Source organism: Acomys minous, assembly GCF_964271855.1.
Source record: "Acomys minous genome assembly, chromosome: 8".
In the NCBI taxonomy this organism is placed as follows: domain Eukaryota; kingdom Metazoa; phylum Chordata; class Mammalia; order Rodentia; family Muridae; genus Acomys; species Acomys minous.
Window position 1 is genome coordinate 71443939 of NC_140489.1, and position 15034 is coordinate 71458972.

Below are 15034 nucleotides of genomic sequence, written 5' to 3' on the forward strand. Positions count from 1 at the left end.
TTCCTCATCAACCCCACAACCGAACTCTTAACAATCTTGTCATTTCAAGGGCCATATTTTGCCAAAGCATGACAGCCTGTTCTCAGGCTGGTCGTTCTTTCAGTTTCAAGGGCACTAGATAAAAAGAAAAGCTCCAAGTCAGCCTGGGCAGATTGTCATGTCACAAGCAGCGTATTATTACCTTTTAATAGTCAGAGTGCTAATTGTCATTAGGCCCAGAAGAAGTCTTCAGGCCAAAGCTGCTGTGGTTATTATTCAATTTCTGCCATAATACAATGGTTATAATTTATAAGTTTTAGAATTTATTTATATGGCTATTCCTGATACTCTTTTGTTCCTTGGCCATAGGACACCACAGTGACCCTGTATGAGTTAACTTTTTCTAAGAAAAGGAGGTCTTAATACTTCATTCTTTTATCATTTATCCACATCACTCCTTGTCCATCAGAAGTAGTAGGAAACGTAATTTGATCTACTGCCAACTACTCTAGCCCACTGAATCTTGTTTACCTTTTAAAGTTCACTTTGTTCTGATTATCTTGATCCTGTGTAAGTGCAACGGCAGATGTTTCAATAGTATCTTAGCCTCATAAGGAGGTCTCTTGGATTTTTATTTGAATTATGACCTCCAGGGCATAAGGAAGATCTTCAGGTATAGCTAGATAAGGATATCTCTCTGATAGTGGGAGGTGTAGAATGCTCAAGACGTTTCCAGGAAAGCTTAGAAGCTGTACTCCTGGGAGAGAGTCTAAATGATTCATAAAGAAAAAATCCTATTAATCCAACATCCCCAAGTTGTACAAATAATAAAAGACCCCAAGCATGCAACTTGTGGAGATCAAGACCAAAAAGTGGGAGACCACAGGACGACGATTGCATCACTTGGCTCAGCTTTGCTGGATCTTTGTCAAACAGTTGTAGTGGCTTTATGACGTTCACTGTTTCTATTAGATATGGCTGTGCTACATCTTCATGGGAATAAACCTGGAAAACACAAACTACTGTGAAAGCAAGATACTAGACGTAGGAGGTGCTGCCTAATGAGTCTGGAGGCAAAGAAGCACGCGGCAGGCCCATGGGATGGCATACAAAACGGGGTACATTCAAAAAGAGGATTAAAAAATGGAATAATAGAGGTATTTACCACGCCAGGATGGTCAAGATAGAGACCACATATTAGTAACATGTAAGTCAGAATCATTTACAAAGTCAACTTCTTCACTGTAATGAACGTCTCTAGAAGTCAAAGTAAGAACTCAGAACTAAGCAAATATAATATTTGTTCAAGAGCTACCTCTCTTTCCAAGAATTCTGCCTTCCCAGGATCAGCATTCTTAAGTCAACTTAGTCCTGAAATTCTATTCAATTTTTTGGTCTGAAAAATTATCAAATTCATTGTTGTAACATATCTAACAAAATGAAACCGATAAAACCTAAAAGAAACTGGAGGCTTGTGGTCTATTTTCTTACTAATATACATTAAAATACATTAAAATAAATTGAATCAAAGGGGTATATGTAAACGTGTGATTTATTAGTTTAATGAGTTATTGGGTGTACTTACTTTCTGCATGACAATATAAGTTAGATTTATGCTTTCATGGGGTCGTGTTGTCAGGTGAATCTAACAAACATAAAGTAATGCTGACGTTTGGAGTAGAGGAGCACAGCAATGAAATGCACAGGCAGTAGAGTCACAAGAGTAGGGATGAGGTCCCTAGAGTGGCAAATGTTGTTTGTGTCTTTGCAGGTGACCTTGCCTCTGTAGCAGGCCTCCTATCTGTAAAATAGAAAAGAAATGTCATTCCGCATTCCCTCGGCTACTGCAGGCCTAAGTGGTCTTTCTCTCACTGGCAAGAGGGTCCAAGCCATGTCAGCTACTGGGCAGGATTGATGGAACCTCAATGTCTTAGATTCAGCTTCTTTCCGGAGTGGCTAGAGCACTCAGAGCAAGAGACCTGAGCATGAGGCTCTTGGATCTCATCTAGGGTATAGAAAAGAGTTTCCCACAAGGTATTACAGTTAACTCCTTTTAATGAGATTGCCAGTACCTGATGGCAGTGGAAACTCAGATGTTCCAAAGCCAGAGATGAAATCACAGTGTTATAGTCCTTCAGTTAAGCTGCCATGCTAATGGTAGAGGGTATGGTGGAGGGGAAGCGGATGACACATGACACCAGTGCCTTGTCTCTGCTGCTTCATTGGCAGTCAGCTAGCCTCCTCTTTAGTAGTGACCAAGGCAGCTAGCTAATCCAAGCCCCAAGGATCCAGCAGTGGGTTCTTCAGGGAGGAGGGGAGCCCTCTCTTTCCCAGAATAAATGATGAATCTTAGGTGGTCATGGTGGCGGAATGGAGTGACAAAGCAAGCTAGCATTTATTTCATGAATCAGGGGCATTATAAACCTTGAGCAGTGGGTGAGATTTTGGGGATGACTGTGTTTGATTCCCTCAGGTTAGGAATGCCAGGAATAGTACAGTCTTATCATAAAAGGGGGAATGTTCTACATAATTATCCTATAGGTGGTGGAAGAACTCCAGGTATGGTTAAAGGTCATTTGCTGAAAGCTAAGGTCTCATTAGCATAGGGTACAGTGTTTCCAGGAATCCCCAGGCGTTTGCTGGGGATTAGGTGCTACAGGGATAAAGGGAGCTCAATCTAATTTCCCCCAAGGACATGAGACATCCCTCAGGTAGAAGATGTGGGGATCAGGGCTCCCCAGATCAGGCAGAGAAGAGGGAGCCCTGCTGATAAAGGAAGTCCATCATTTTTCACTGAGCTCAGGAGCAATCCAGTAATGCCAGTCTTAGACCTTAACATCATGGTTCCACAAAGAAAGACTTCTTTTATGGGGTCAGTTAAGGCAGAAGTGAGAAGATTGATAAGTATGCTCTCAAGCCAACTTCTTAAACTATATGTTGTGACCCCCATTAGCAACTGGGTGAGTAGGGTCATGAGAAATTTGACAACAGTAAAATGTTTCAGAAAGCACAATGACAAAAATTAATCCAAAATCAAACAGATAAAACACCAGAGATATTGCTGGCACCACTTGTTCTTGCTGCTTGCAACTTCAGTACAGCCTTTGCTCTGAGCAGACAATATGTACACTTTGTACTCTGTAAAGCCTGTCACAGCAGAACAGCAATGAACACTTCCTGAAATGCCTCACCCCAGACTTCACACTACTGCGTGCTTTAGATTGCAATGGCTTTACTCCACATGCAAAGCTTTCTGCTCATAAAGGACTATAACACCATGGTTATAAAAAAACAAAGACTTGATGTTTTCCTTCCATTCTCCCTCAGCATGTAAACATCTAGTGAGTTTTTCTTTAAGTTGTAATGCACTAGAAAGTTTGAATAATAAACCATAACAATCAACATCAATGTTGATATTGCTTTTAATTTCATGAAATTTGGCTTGGGATTAAGGTATATTTTCCAAATTTCTAAAGTAGCCTTACACACAATTCTGCCTTTTTGTCCTATGCAAGGTGGTAATATTAGCACTGATAATTATAAAATCGAAATATCAGTGAAATCTAAAAACTGTGAAGATGCTCCACATCCTGTAGTATTGTCAGCCAAGATTGATACTTTAGATAAAAATTAATAAGCATATGTCATTAATATACATATTCTTTTGTCTTTAATAATTAATAAAGTTTTATATATATACTAAATAATTGTTTTAAAATAAATCTGATTGATTATCAATAAATGTTTGGTTTGTCTTATATACGAAAATACAAAAAGTTGTTTAAATTGTTCTCAGAGAGAAGACAGCTGAAATTGAAAAATTTTTTAAAAGAAAATAAAAAAACTTTGCTCTAGAGCTCCCAAAATACTATAATATTGCAAAGATTCTTAGCAAGTAAATACTTCTGAGGACCCACTTGGTACAGAATGTTAGTGGCTATTTTCCATAAGTGTGGTGTACTTCTGCATGTATTCCATGGATACTCCATAACTGCTCTTTTGTCAGAGACTGTAGGCAAGAGTTTATGTATATAAATCACTTGGAAAGCATAGGTGGTATTGTCCTGCAATACAGGGAATGCATGTGCTATACCGCACTGTGATATAAAGAGAATATCTCCCTCAAGAGAAAAGTTCTAGCAGCTTTTCTGAAGTTTTAAAATATTTTGAGTTTCCTAAACACAGAATACCTCTCTTGCACACAATCTGTCAAGTGTGCAGATGGTCCTTGTTGCATTATTCTGTGGGAATTGGGCCCAGAAAGTAGCAAAGGGAAACAATGTCCCTCTGGTTTTTTCTAGGCGTGAAGGAAGAGGTAGGGGGTAAGGCTTAGTTAGCAGTTGGGTAAGGATGAAGCAAAGCTATTAAGAGAGGTTTCCTGTAGGTGTTTATACACTACTACAGGGAACAAAAACTACAGACTACAGTGTGTCAGAATTACTCATAAAGATACTGAAAACCCAACTACTTTTAAATTTTTTCTATATTTGATACTTTAAATTAATTTCATATTCTGTGTTAAGTAAGAAAGCCTGAAGAAAGTTGTAGTGAAGTACCATCACCATCTCCTGTCTGCTCCTCACCATTAAGTGCTTTTCCCACAGATGAAGTCTTCCCAGCAAAATATGGACCCTATTAAAATACGGCTCTTGGGCGTACACACAAATGAAGCTTTATTCTACTACAAGAGCATTTGCCCAACCATATTTACTGTGGCTCTATTCATAATAGACAGAAACTGGAAACAATCTAGATATCTCTCAACAAAAGATTGGATAAAGTGTGATACATTTACACAGTGGAGTATTACTGTTTTTTAAAAAAATGACATCATGAAATTTGCAGGCCAATGGATAGAACTAGAAAAAAAAATCCCGTGTGAGGTAACATAGACCCAGAAAGATAAATATGGTATGTATTCACTTTTGTGTGAATATTTAACTGTTAAATAAATGATATTCAAGCTACAATCTAGAGACTTAGAGAGGTTAGGTATAGAGTGAGGGACTGAAGGGCAGGGCATATTGATTTCCTTGAGAGGGGGAGATAGAATAGATTTTTATAGATGGACTGGAGCAGGGGGAATAGGAACAAGGGAATCCGGTGAAGAAAGGAAGTGCGTTTGAAGGAGGGAATGTGGAGAGAGAGAGAGCTAGAAATAAAGAGCATTCGAGATGTAGTATATAAATCTAGTATTGTGGGAACTTCCTAAAGTCTGTAAAGGCAAGTCTAATGAAGTCTCCAAATAATGAGGGAGATAGAACCCCAACTAACCATCTCTTGTCCCCAAATGAAGCTTCCAATACTATGACTGGGTTGCACCCAATTGAGTTGTTGGCCAGTGAGGGTCCCAGAGAAATCCCACAATTTTGACGGAAAGGCTTGATTGTTGAAAACACCACCCACACAACTCATCGACTATGGAGAGGTTGAATGAGGCCTACACAGAACCTTTGTCCCTATGCTCTAGTGTCTTTAGTATGGGAGAATATTCTATAGACTACCAAAAGAGAAATGTAAACACCAATCCAAAACCAAAACCTTTGATCTAAAATCTGCCTTGCCTGCAAAATATGCTAGAGAAATGATGACACAAACCTTGTAGGAGTAACCAACAAATGTCTGATTTTTACTTGAGACATACTCCATGAGATGGAACCCATACCCAACACTGAGTGACCAAGAACCAGAGACTAGATACCACAGAGAGCTAGGGTAAAAAAGCAAATACTACAAAAAAAAAAAAAAAAAAAAAAAAAAAAAAAGAAGAAGAAGAAGAAGAAGAAGAAGCAACAGTGGAATGGTTCTTAATGACATTCTGCTATTCTCATAGATCAGCGCCTTATTTAGCCATCATTAGAGAAGCTTCTTCCTGTAGCAGATGGGAACAAATACATGGACCCACAGCCAGACATCAATCAGAGAGAGTGCTTGGAACACTTGGCTCTAAATATGATGTCTACACCACATCCTTCCCTTGAGAGTTCAGGGAACTAAGTGGAAAAGGAGTCAGAAAGAGTGTAGGAGCCAGAGGAGGAAAAGGACACGGGGAGTACAAGGCCCTCTAAATCAACATGAGCAAAGCTCATATAAGCTCACAGAGACTGAAGCAGTAAACACAGGGCCTGCATGGGTATGTATTGAGTCCTCTGTGTGTGTGTTATAGTTTCAATTTAGTGTTTTTATAGACTAAAAAAGAAATATCTCATCCAAGGGTACTTTTCCATTTTTCACTACACATGGAATACGCAAAGTATTTCACAAACTAATCAGTGATACAATTGGCAGTTACATGCTAATGACTCATTTTGTTTGTGGGGGTTTGATAGAGAAATGTCACAGGTTCAAGCATTTGAAGACTTGGTCCCCAGTCTAGTTCTTGCTCTGCTTTGTGCTTGCTGTTGAAATCGTGATCTCTCTGCTTCCTGCTCCTGCTGCCTCACCTTTTCTCTCAGTGGGCCTCATAGAGAACCTTGCAAATGCAAAAGCATCCTGCCCTGGACAAAAAGGAAGCCATTGTCATGAATCCACACTCTCCTGTCTAACTCCAGAATACCAGAACCTCAAAACCAAGATGAAAAACTAGGCAAATAATTCTGAGCTATGTGCAACATTCAAAACTTGTAAGTGTAGCATTCACAATGCTGAGTTAATTTATTCAACAGACATTTTATTAATGGCCACTTAGCACTTTTAAACAACATTGAATTAATCACATTCTAAACTAGTTCCTATGAAGAAAAATATTATTGTTCCACTTCAACCAATGCTTTATTTAGATAGCAATTATTTAGTTTCTCAGTTTGGCTCAACCATGTGATAGGTTGTAATTTTTAAAAACCCACAATATTAATTCTCTCATTACAGAAAGCTAGAAAAGTCAACACACAGAAGTCTAAACTGACAAAATAGTGGGATTAAATGGTGCCTGTTCAAATAAATAAGATGATATATGAAAGACCTTCAGTGTGTAGTACAAATTATGAAAACAGTAGCTATTTATATGTTGCTAAAAATAAGATCTCAAAGCCATGCTTTTGATGAGTGTTATATCATATGTTGATAAAAATATTTGTTTTGTTACATTTAGTATTTAATTTGCTATCCTGTGATTTAATCTTGAGATGTGTGCATGCTCAAAAAGCTTTATTTGTAGTCCTTTCAAATAAAATATTTTGAACCATGGTGTTGCTAACTTTCCCAAGCTGGCCTGAAACTGACTCTGTAACCTAGGATGACCTTGAACTCACTCTGTAGCCCATGCAGATATTGATCTTGTGAGTCCCCCTAAAGTTTTAAGTTTCAAATTTCAAATACATGGGGTTACGTGCAGGCACCATCAAGCCTGGTATGCACACACAAACATGTACACATCAATTTATACAATCATGTACACCCTGATTTAAAAATTAAATACTCATCAGGTGCCAAATATTTAAAGTAGGGTATATTTAATAGTTGAAGACACTTGAGATCATGAACACAAGGGTTTCATGAATTAAACATTGTACAGACTTGGGAAGAATACTGATAACTGTAACTCATGTAATCATACAAAATTAGGTGAATATGACCCTTATAATGTGGTAAAGATGAAATATACCTGCCCTAAAGGTATGTAGTACCTAAGGAGATTTGAGCTGAGACAAGAAAGTAAAATTCTTGGTTCTCTCTATCCTAAATGGCCCTAGTCTGAGTAGGATAGTTTGGTTCTAATTTGTGAACCAGGTGATTTCTACTAACCAGAACTAATCTTAAAGACCCAGATATTTTACGTATAGCTCCAACTTCATTCTGTAGAGGTAAGTTTCCCACTACGAAGTGCCACCAAATACAAAACTTTCTTGCTTTTAATTGCTTACACTACTCAAAGCAGACATTTAGAAAACAGGGGAATTTTTCATTTCTACATAAGAATATTTAGAAAACCACCAGCTATCAAAATTAAAGGATAATGCCTGCACAGTCCATTAGTACTCCTTAATTGCTTTTGTATAATGAGCTGCAAATCATAATTGCTTGCCTGGCACTGATATGAATCTCAATTGATAGACTCATAAGTTGTACACAGGAAGGATAGTATGATAATCCTGACATCTCAAAGTCCAAAAGGCAAAGGAGAGAGACAGCAGTCACCTGCAGTTGGTTTTCATTTCAAAGGGTTTGCACCAGTTAGCAAAGGAAAAGCAGAAATATGAGCAGGCAAGCTGCCCTGACTCTTCCTCCCCCTTCACACAGCATCAGCCAGTATCCCTTCCATCTACCCAGACCCGGAGAAAAGTGTTCCTCACCCCAAGCTAGGACTCCATCTGAGCTCTGTAATCTACCCCCTCTTTTTTCTATATATTCAAAATGTTCATCGCTTCCAGCTCCTGAACTGAAATTTAAATTGTTATGTTAAATATACCTATGCATAGGCTTATTTCTCACCCTAAGGTACAGGGCCTATACCACCCTATAAGCCTGACCAATCTTCAAGTATAAAGTTGGTAAACTACATGTTTATACTGTCTCATATTCATTGTACTCTCAGCTTTATTAAAATATCATTAAGGAATATCCATACATGCATGCATACATATACACATACATAAATATAACAATTAATTTTTTAATGATGATAAATTTGAAGCCAGGCATGGTGGTGGATGCCTTTAATCCCAGCACTCGGGAGGCAGAGACAGGTGGATCACTGTGAGTTCGAGGCCAGCCTGGTCTACAAAGTGAGTCCAGGACAGCCAAGGCTACACTGAGAAACCCTGTCTCAAAAAAAAAAACAAAAACAAAAACAAAAAACAAAAAACAAAAAAACAAAACAAAACAAAAAAGATAAATTTGAAAAAGAATAAAAAATGGTATACAGGAGGATTTAGAGATAAGAAAAAGAAAGAGAAAATGGGGTGGGTGGAGCAGAAAGGCTCTGTGCTTAACTAGCGCCCCATCCACCATATTTTCTGACAGACTCTAGGTTTTTTTTTTTCCTTTCTTCCTCCCCCACCCCCCCGCCCCAAGTCCAAATAGAAATGGCTAGAGAGCTCTAGGGAACCTAGATGCCCTGGCTTCTGCGAGCCTAGCCGAACGCGCAAGCATGGCGGGAATATCCTAGTGGGTCTTCGGGGAGAGAGAGAGAGAAAGAGAGAGGGGGAGGGAGGGAGGGAGGGAGGGAGGGAGGGAGGGAGAGAGGGAGAGGGAGAGGGAGGGGGGGGCGGCAATGGCGTCTAGCAGTAACTGGCTGTCCGGAGTGAATGTCGTGCTTTGACGGCATACAGGAGCCTGGTATTTGTACTGCTGTTTATTTTTGTGAAGAGACAAATCATGCGCTTTGCAATGAAATCTAGAAGAGGACCTCATGTCCCTGTGGGACACAATGCCCCCAAGGACTTAAAAGAGGAGATCGATGTTAGACTGTCCAGGGTACAGGATATCAAGCATGAACCCCAGCTTCTGGCAGATGATGGCACCAGACTGCTGTAGCTGGGAACCCAGGGCAATCAAAGTTGCTACAACTATCTATACAGGATGAAAGCTTTAGATGCGATCCGCGCCTCTGAGATCCCATTTCATGCTGAAGGCCGGCACCCCTGTTCTTTAATGGGTAAGAATTTCCTTTCTTACTTCCTAGATCTGTGAAACACTAGCACTCTTTTCAAGGGTGTTCACAAGACCTTCATTGATACCCTGCTTAATGGATATGAGACAGCCTGCTGTGGGACAGGGGTCTTTGGCCAGAGTGAGTACTTGCGGTATCAGGAGGCCTGGAGTGAGCTGGCCACTGTGGTCAAAGCACGGATTGAGAACTCTCAGAGACAACACCAGTCAGCAGCCAAAGACCTAACCCAGTCGCCTGAAATGTCGCCAACAACCATCCAGGTCACATACCTTCCCTCCAGTCAGAAGAGCAAACGTCCTAAGCACTTTTTCGAGCTGAAGAGCTTTAAGGACAACTATAACACACTGGAGAGTACTCTATGAATGCTACACAGACGCCAGCTGTGCGCCTTCGGGCTGTCTGGCTCAGCAGGCCCAGACTTTATTGGCCGAAACTTCTGTTGAGTCCAGCGTTCTTACAGAGCTGTGTCTAAAGGTCCTTCCCAATGCTTCTCTTGCCTAAGACTCCTTCTCTCCCAGTAGCACTTTTTCTGGATTTGAATTCAAATGTCATTGTCAAAGCTGTCTTGGAAATCTTTGCTTGTTTTTGGCTGTAACTCACCTACCCTGTTCAATGCTCTTTGGCTCCAAAGGTGTACCCCATAGAAATATTTGGGTTTAGAGCATCACACATTTGATTGGTGGAAAAGTCAGTCAGGACCTCGTGAGGAAAGGGGAGTGGATAGGTGGAATGTCCTCTGGAATTTTGGTGTTCATTCAAACAAGGTGTATAGAGACATGAACATGACTTTCCTGAGGTGGAAGCATCTGTCCCACTTTCACCCAATACTGTTATGATAGTAAGACACAACATGAAGAAGTGGTTTTCTCTAAATTCACTGTATTAGTCTCAGTTTACAAATTATTTAATAAAATTAACTACTAAAAAAAGAAGAAAATAAAGAGAAAATGATATTAATATAAAAAATAAAATAAATAAAAAATGTATTTATGGGCTGCAGAGATGGCTCAACAATTACAGGTTAAGCTCATAACCAAAAAAAAAAAAAAAAGTTTCCTTACCCCAGCTCAGACATGGAATTTAAAACATAATTTCCTCATAAAATTCAGTTGTGAAATTATAAACTTTATTTATAATTTTATAATTTTACAATATTATTTTATTCTCCTTTAAAAAATTGCCTTGTGGGTAGATTGGTTTCCTCCTCCCTGCACTGGAAGTCCTGCCTGGCAACAAGAGGTGGCTACTTCAGGCTCCATATCCCTCACTGCTAAGAGTCTCAACTAGGGACCCTTCCATAGAATCCACTAAACCTTCAACCCAACTAATCAATGATTGGTCACATGCCATGAGAGAGACCTACCCTTGATACTATTATTAATATTCTGCTATACTAGCAGACAGGAAGCTAGCATAACAGTCATCGAGTGGCTTCACCCAGCAGCTAATGAAAACAGATGCGAAGACCCACAACTAAACAATAGGTGAAGCATGGGGAATCTTAAAAGAGGGAGAAGAAGGATGAAAAGAGCCAGAGAGGTCAAGGACACCACAAAAAAACCTACAAAATCAATTAACCTAGGCCCATAAGCCTCACAGAGACTGAACCACCAACCAGTGGGCAGCCATGGGAGAACCTAGGCCCCCAATGCATATGGAGCAGATGTTTAGCTTGGTCCTCATGTGGGACCTCTAACAGCAGGAGCAGGAACTGCCTTTGACTCTGTTGCCTGCCTTTGGATCCCTTTTCCCTAACTGGTCAGCCTTCTCTAGCCTCAATAGAAGATGTGCCCAGATCTGATTGATATGTCAAAGCCAGTTAGTTGATAACTCATGGAGGTCTCCCTCTCTGAGAAGAAAGGGAGGAGGCATAAGAGAGGAGGCACAAGGGGAGAGGAGTGCGAGGGTCCGGGAGGAGAGGAGGGAGGTGAAGTCCTGATTAGAATGTAAAATAAGTAAATAAATTTAAAAAGATAATGAAGTGGGAAAAGTTGTCTTACTTGATTCTGTCCTTATCTTTCCCCTTATAACTACTTCCTTTTTTGTTTATTTTTGAGATTGTATTTTAATTACATTTCTTCCTTCTCTGTCCCTCCCCAAAAATCTTTCCAGTTACCCCTCCTTGCGCTCCTCCAAATTCAGTCCTTTTATTAATCAACCATTATTGCATTCATATATTTGCAGAAAGACATATTTGCATATACATATATATTCTCAAATATTACCTGCTGAGTCAGAATAATGCTACTTGTGTGTGAGTTCTGGCCTATCACATCAAGGACTAGCATTGCAAGATAATCAATCCTATGAGTACAGTAATGACACACATACCTTGGAAGTAACCAACAGCTTTCAAATTAGCTTTGAGATCTACTCAGCAAGAGGGTTACCATGCCTCACACTAGAAGCATAGCTAACCAATCAGTGCTAGTAAAATCTAAGTGCTTCCTCTGAACTCTATTCAGCATGTTAAGGAAATACTCATGTTAGGAAATCATTTTTCATCCATTTTTTTCTATTACTAAAATCTTTGACTATGGGAATTAATGTGTCCCCACTGTCTGCCTCTCTCTGCCTCTCTCGGTCTCTGTGTCTCTGTCTATGCCTGCGTCTCTGTCTCTCTCTGTCTCTCTCCGTCTCTGTGTCTCTGAATATGCCTGCGTCTCTGCCTCTCTCTGTCTCTCTCTGTCTCTGTGTCTCTGTCTATGCCTGCGTCTCTGTCTCTCTCTGTCTCTCTCCGTCTCTGTGTCTCTGAATATGCCTGCGTCTCTGCCTCTCTCTGTCTCTCTCTGTCTCTGTGTCTCTGTCTATGCCTGCGTCTCTGTTTCTCTCTCTCATACCCTTGTATACTTTCACCATATCCATGTATAATTTTTCCGTAACCAATATGACACAAACACAGTGGTTTGTGAAGTAAAAAAGAACTGAATTAGAATATAGTCTTGCTCTCAAGGTGTTTGAAATCCATCTTGTGTGTGGTCTCTGTGTGTGTGTGTGTGTATGTGTGTGTGTGTGTGTGTGTGTGTGTGTGTGTGTGTGTATGTGTGTGTGTGTGTGTCTGTGTGTGTGTCTGTGTCTGTGTGTGTTTGTGTGTGTGTGTCTGTGTCTGTGTGTGTTTGTGTGTTTGTGTGTGTGTGTGTGTGTCTGTGTCTGTGTGTGTTTGTGTGTGTGTGTCTGTGTCTATGTGTGTTTGTGTGTGTGTGTCTGTGTCTGTGTGTGTTTGTGTGTGTGTGTGTGTGTCTGTGTGTGTGTGTGTGTGGTATTTAAAGGAGGAGCAATCATGCATGGAGCTACAGCATGTGATAATAAGTAGGTATTTACGAAATGAAGTGGACATTCAGGAAACACTATCCTTTAGTCAGTGGAGAAGAGGTGAGGAATTTAATATGATCAGGCAGAGCTTGCACTGGAATTTGAATACACCTAAGGAGTTGGATATGTGAGGGGGAGGCCTTAACACTAGGCTATAATTTGATACAGTTATTCTAATGAATCTATGTATTACTCATATTAGTATTGTAAGTATTCTATTCTATCTGATACGATGACAAATATATAGTTCTGAAAATGATAATGGTTTATCCCCATACTTAAGGAAAGAGTGAAACCATCAAGCAAAAAAAGGAATAGTGACATCCAGGAGGAAAACTCTGGGATGTGGGCAGGGAGACTAGGAAATAAGGACCACCGAGGATATTTCTGGACAGAGAGTATCCTGTCTCCTCAGAAAGTCATCACGACGACATTCAATCTGCATGAAAGAAAGAAAAAAAAAGACCAGGGTGAGCAGGACAATTTTTCTTTCTCAAATGATAGTAACTTATTCACGAATCATTATTGGCACCACACAAAGTAAACTCAGAGTATGGGTGAGAAATTTTGAGTAGGAGGAGCATCCTCTCACTGTTTTTTAATTAGTACTGAATATCCTAAGATTGAGCCACTTTGAATTACCATATACATAAGTGGTTCCCTCTTTCTCCTGATTAGGAAAAGCTTCAGAAGTGAAATGTGGAAGCAGAACAGCAAATAAAGAAAAAATAATAACAGAATGATAAAAAATGAGTAAAAAAAAAAAAAAATCACAGTGGCCGAACAAGGATCACAAATGAGGAAGGGGAGAAAATGAAGGACCCTGAGAGTTTCTCAAATGGTGAGAAATTAAATTTGTACCTCTTAAGATTTTGGAAAAATAAAACCTTAATACCATTCAAGATTTGATACACTTATTTGCACTAACCTATGTAATTGCTAGCATTGCTGCTGTATGTGTTCATCTTATGGGAGAGAGCAATCTGTTCATTGGTCATACAATGATAATGATTCATCCCTCAGCTTAGGTTTTGATATTCTTGTTCATAATACTATTTCTGGTTTAACCAACAGCTAATGGCTTTAGCAGAAAAAAAATGGTTATTGTAGGAAAGAAAAAACATTTTCTAAAGATACACTCAAATTGCAAGTGAGAGTAGAATCTTCATGTGAAAAGCACAAATAAATGCCATATCGAGTATTGATGTGTTAGGTAGGCCACACATGGTGACACTGTGTTGATAGCGACACTTACCCAAATATTTTTATACCACCACTTTAGCTTCTGTATCAGCATACTTAATTTATTCTGCTTTTGTTTTCAATTATCTGTTATGTCCTGCAATGGGTTTATTGTACATACTCTGAAAACTATTATGACCCCTCAAAGACATAAGGCAATTTTCTTCTCACCAGGAGAGTTTAAACAAATTACTTTCAATTTTAACAAGAATAAGTCTGTGAGGTTTCATTCCAAAGATATAAAGCAATGCAATTCTGTTATGATTTCAATATATATGTATATTGAAATATATATGGTTTCAATTATAATTGTCATATCATGTCAGTTATTTGAGATAAAATTCTATTGAGGTGTGATTTTGCTTCCCCTCCCCCAACACCAATTTTGGTCCCAAGCCTTGGGAGTACTCTGAAGAGTAAATATTTTGTAATGTGCTTGAAATGGTTCTAGCATTTGCAAAGAAATGTCCTAACTGTTGCATATAAGATATACTATCTCTGTTAGCATTACGAAGTTTTGCCACAGCTTGCAATAATTAAAGGCTGCTACAGTTAAGGCTTTTATGATTATCTTTATTATGGCTCATTGAGCTTAAATTTTGGAAATTTGTACTATGTCGAAGATTAAAATGCTTCTTAGTCATAGAATGCATTCTAAAGTTTAATTTGGACATTTTTCCAGAATATTCTGTCTTGTTTTCCCCACCCTTGGGATACCATACTGTGATGCTATTTCAAGGTAAAAATTAGTGGTAGTATTAGAAGTTTATACTCCTGAAGAACAAATGAGATCTTCTCTTCTTTTGTGGTCACCCCCATCCCATGAAAGGAGGATCTTTAGAAGGTTGTCTTATCCAGGTCTCAACTGCCAGAGCAATGGCCATATATCAA

The 15034-nt window shown here is 39.3% G+C and overlaps 1 pseudogene across 1 annotated transcript; it reads left to right on the forward strand.

The window, feature by feature from the left end:
• Positions 1-9190: 9190 nt before the first annotated feature.
• Positions 9191-10049, forward strand: LOC311604165 (protein C1orf43 homolog; annotated as a pseudogene). Its single transcript has one exon. The product of its transcript is annotated as a protein C1orf43 homolog (transcript).
• The last annotated feature ends 4985 nt before the right edge of the window (positions 10050-15034 follow it).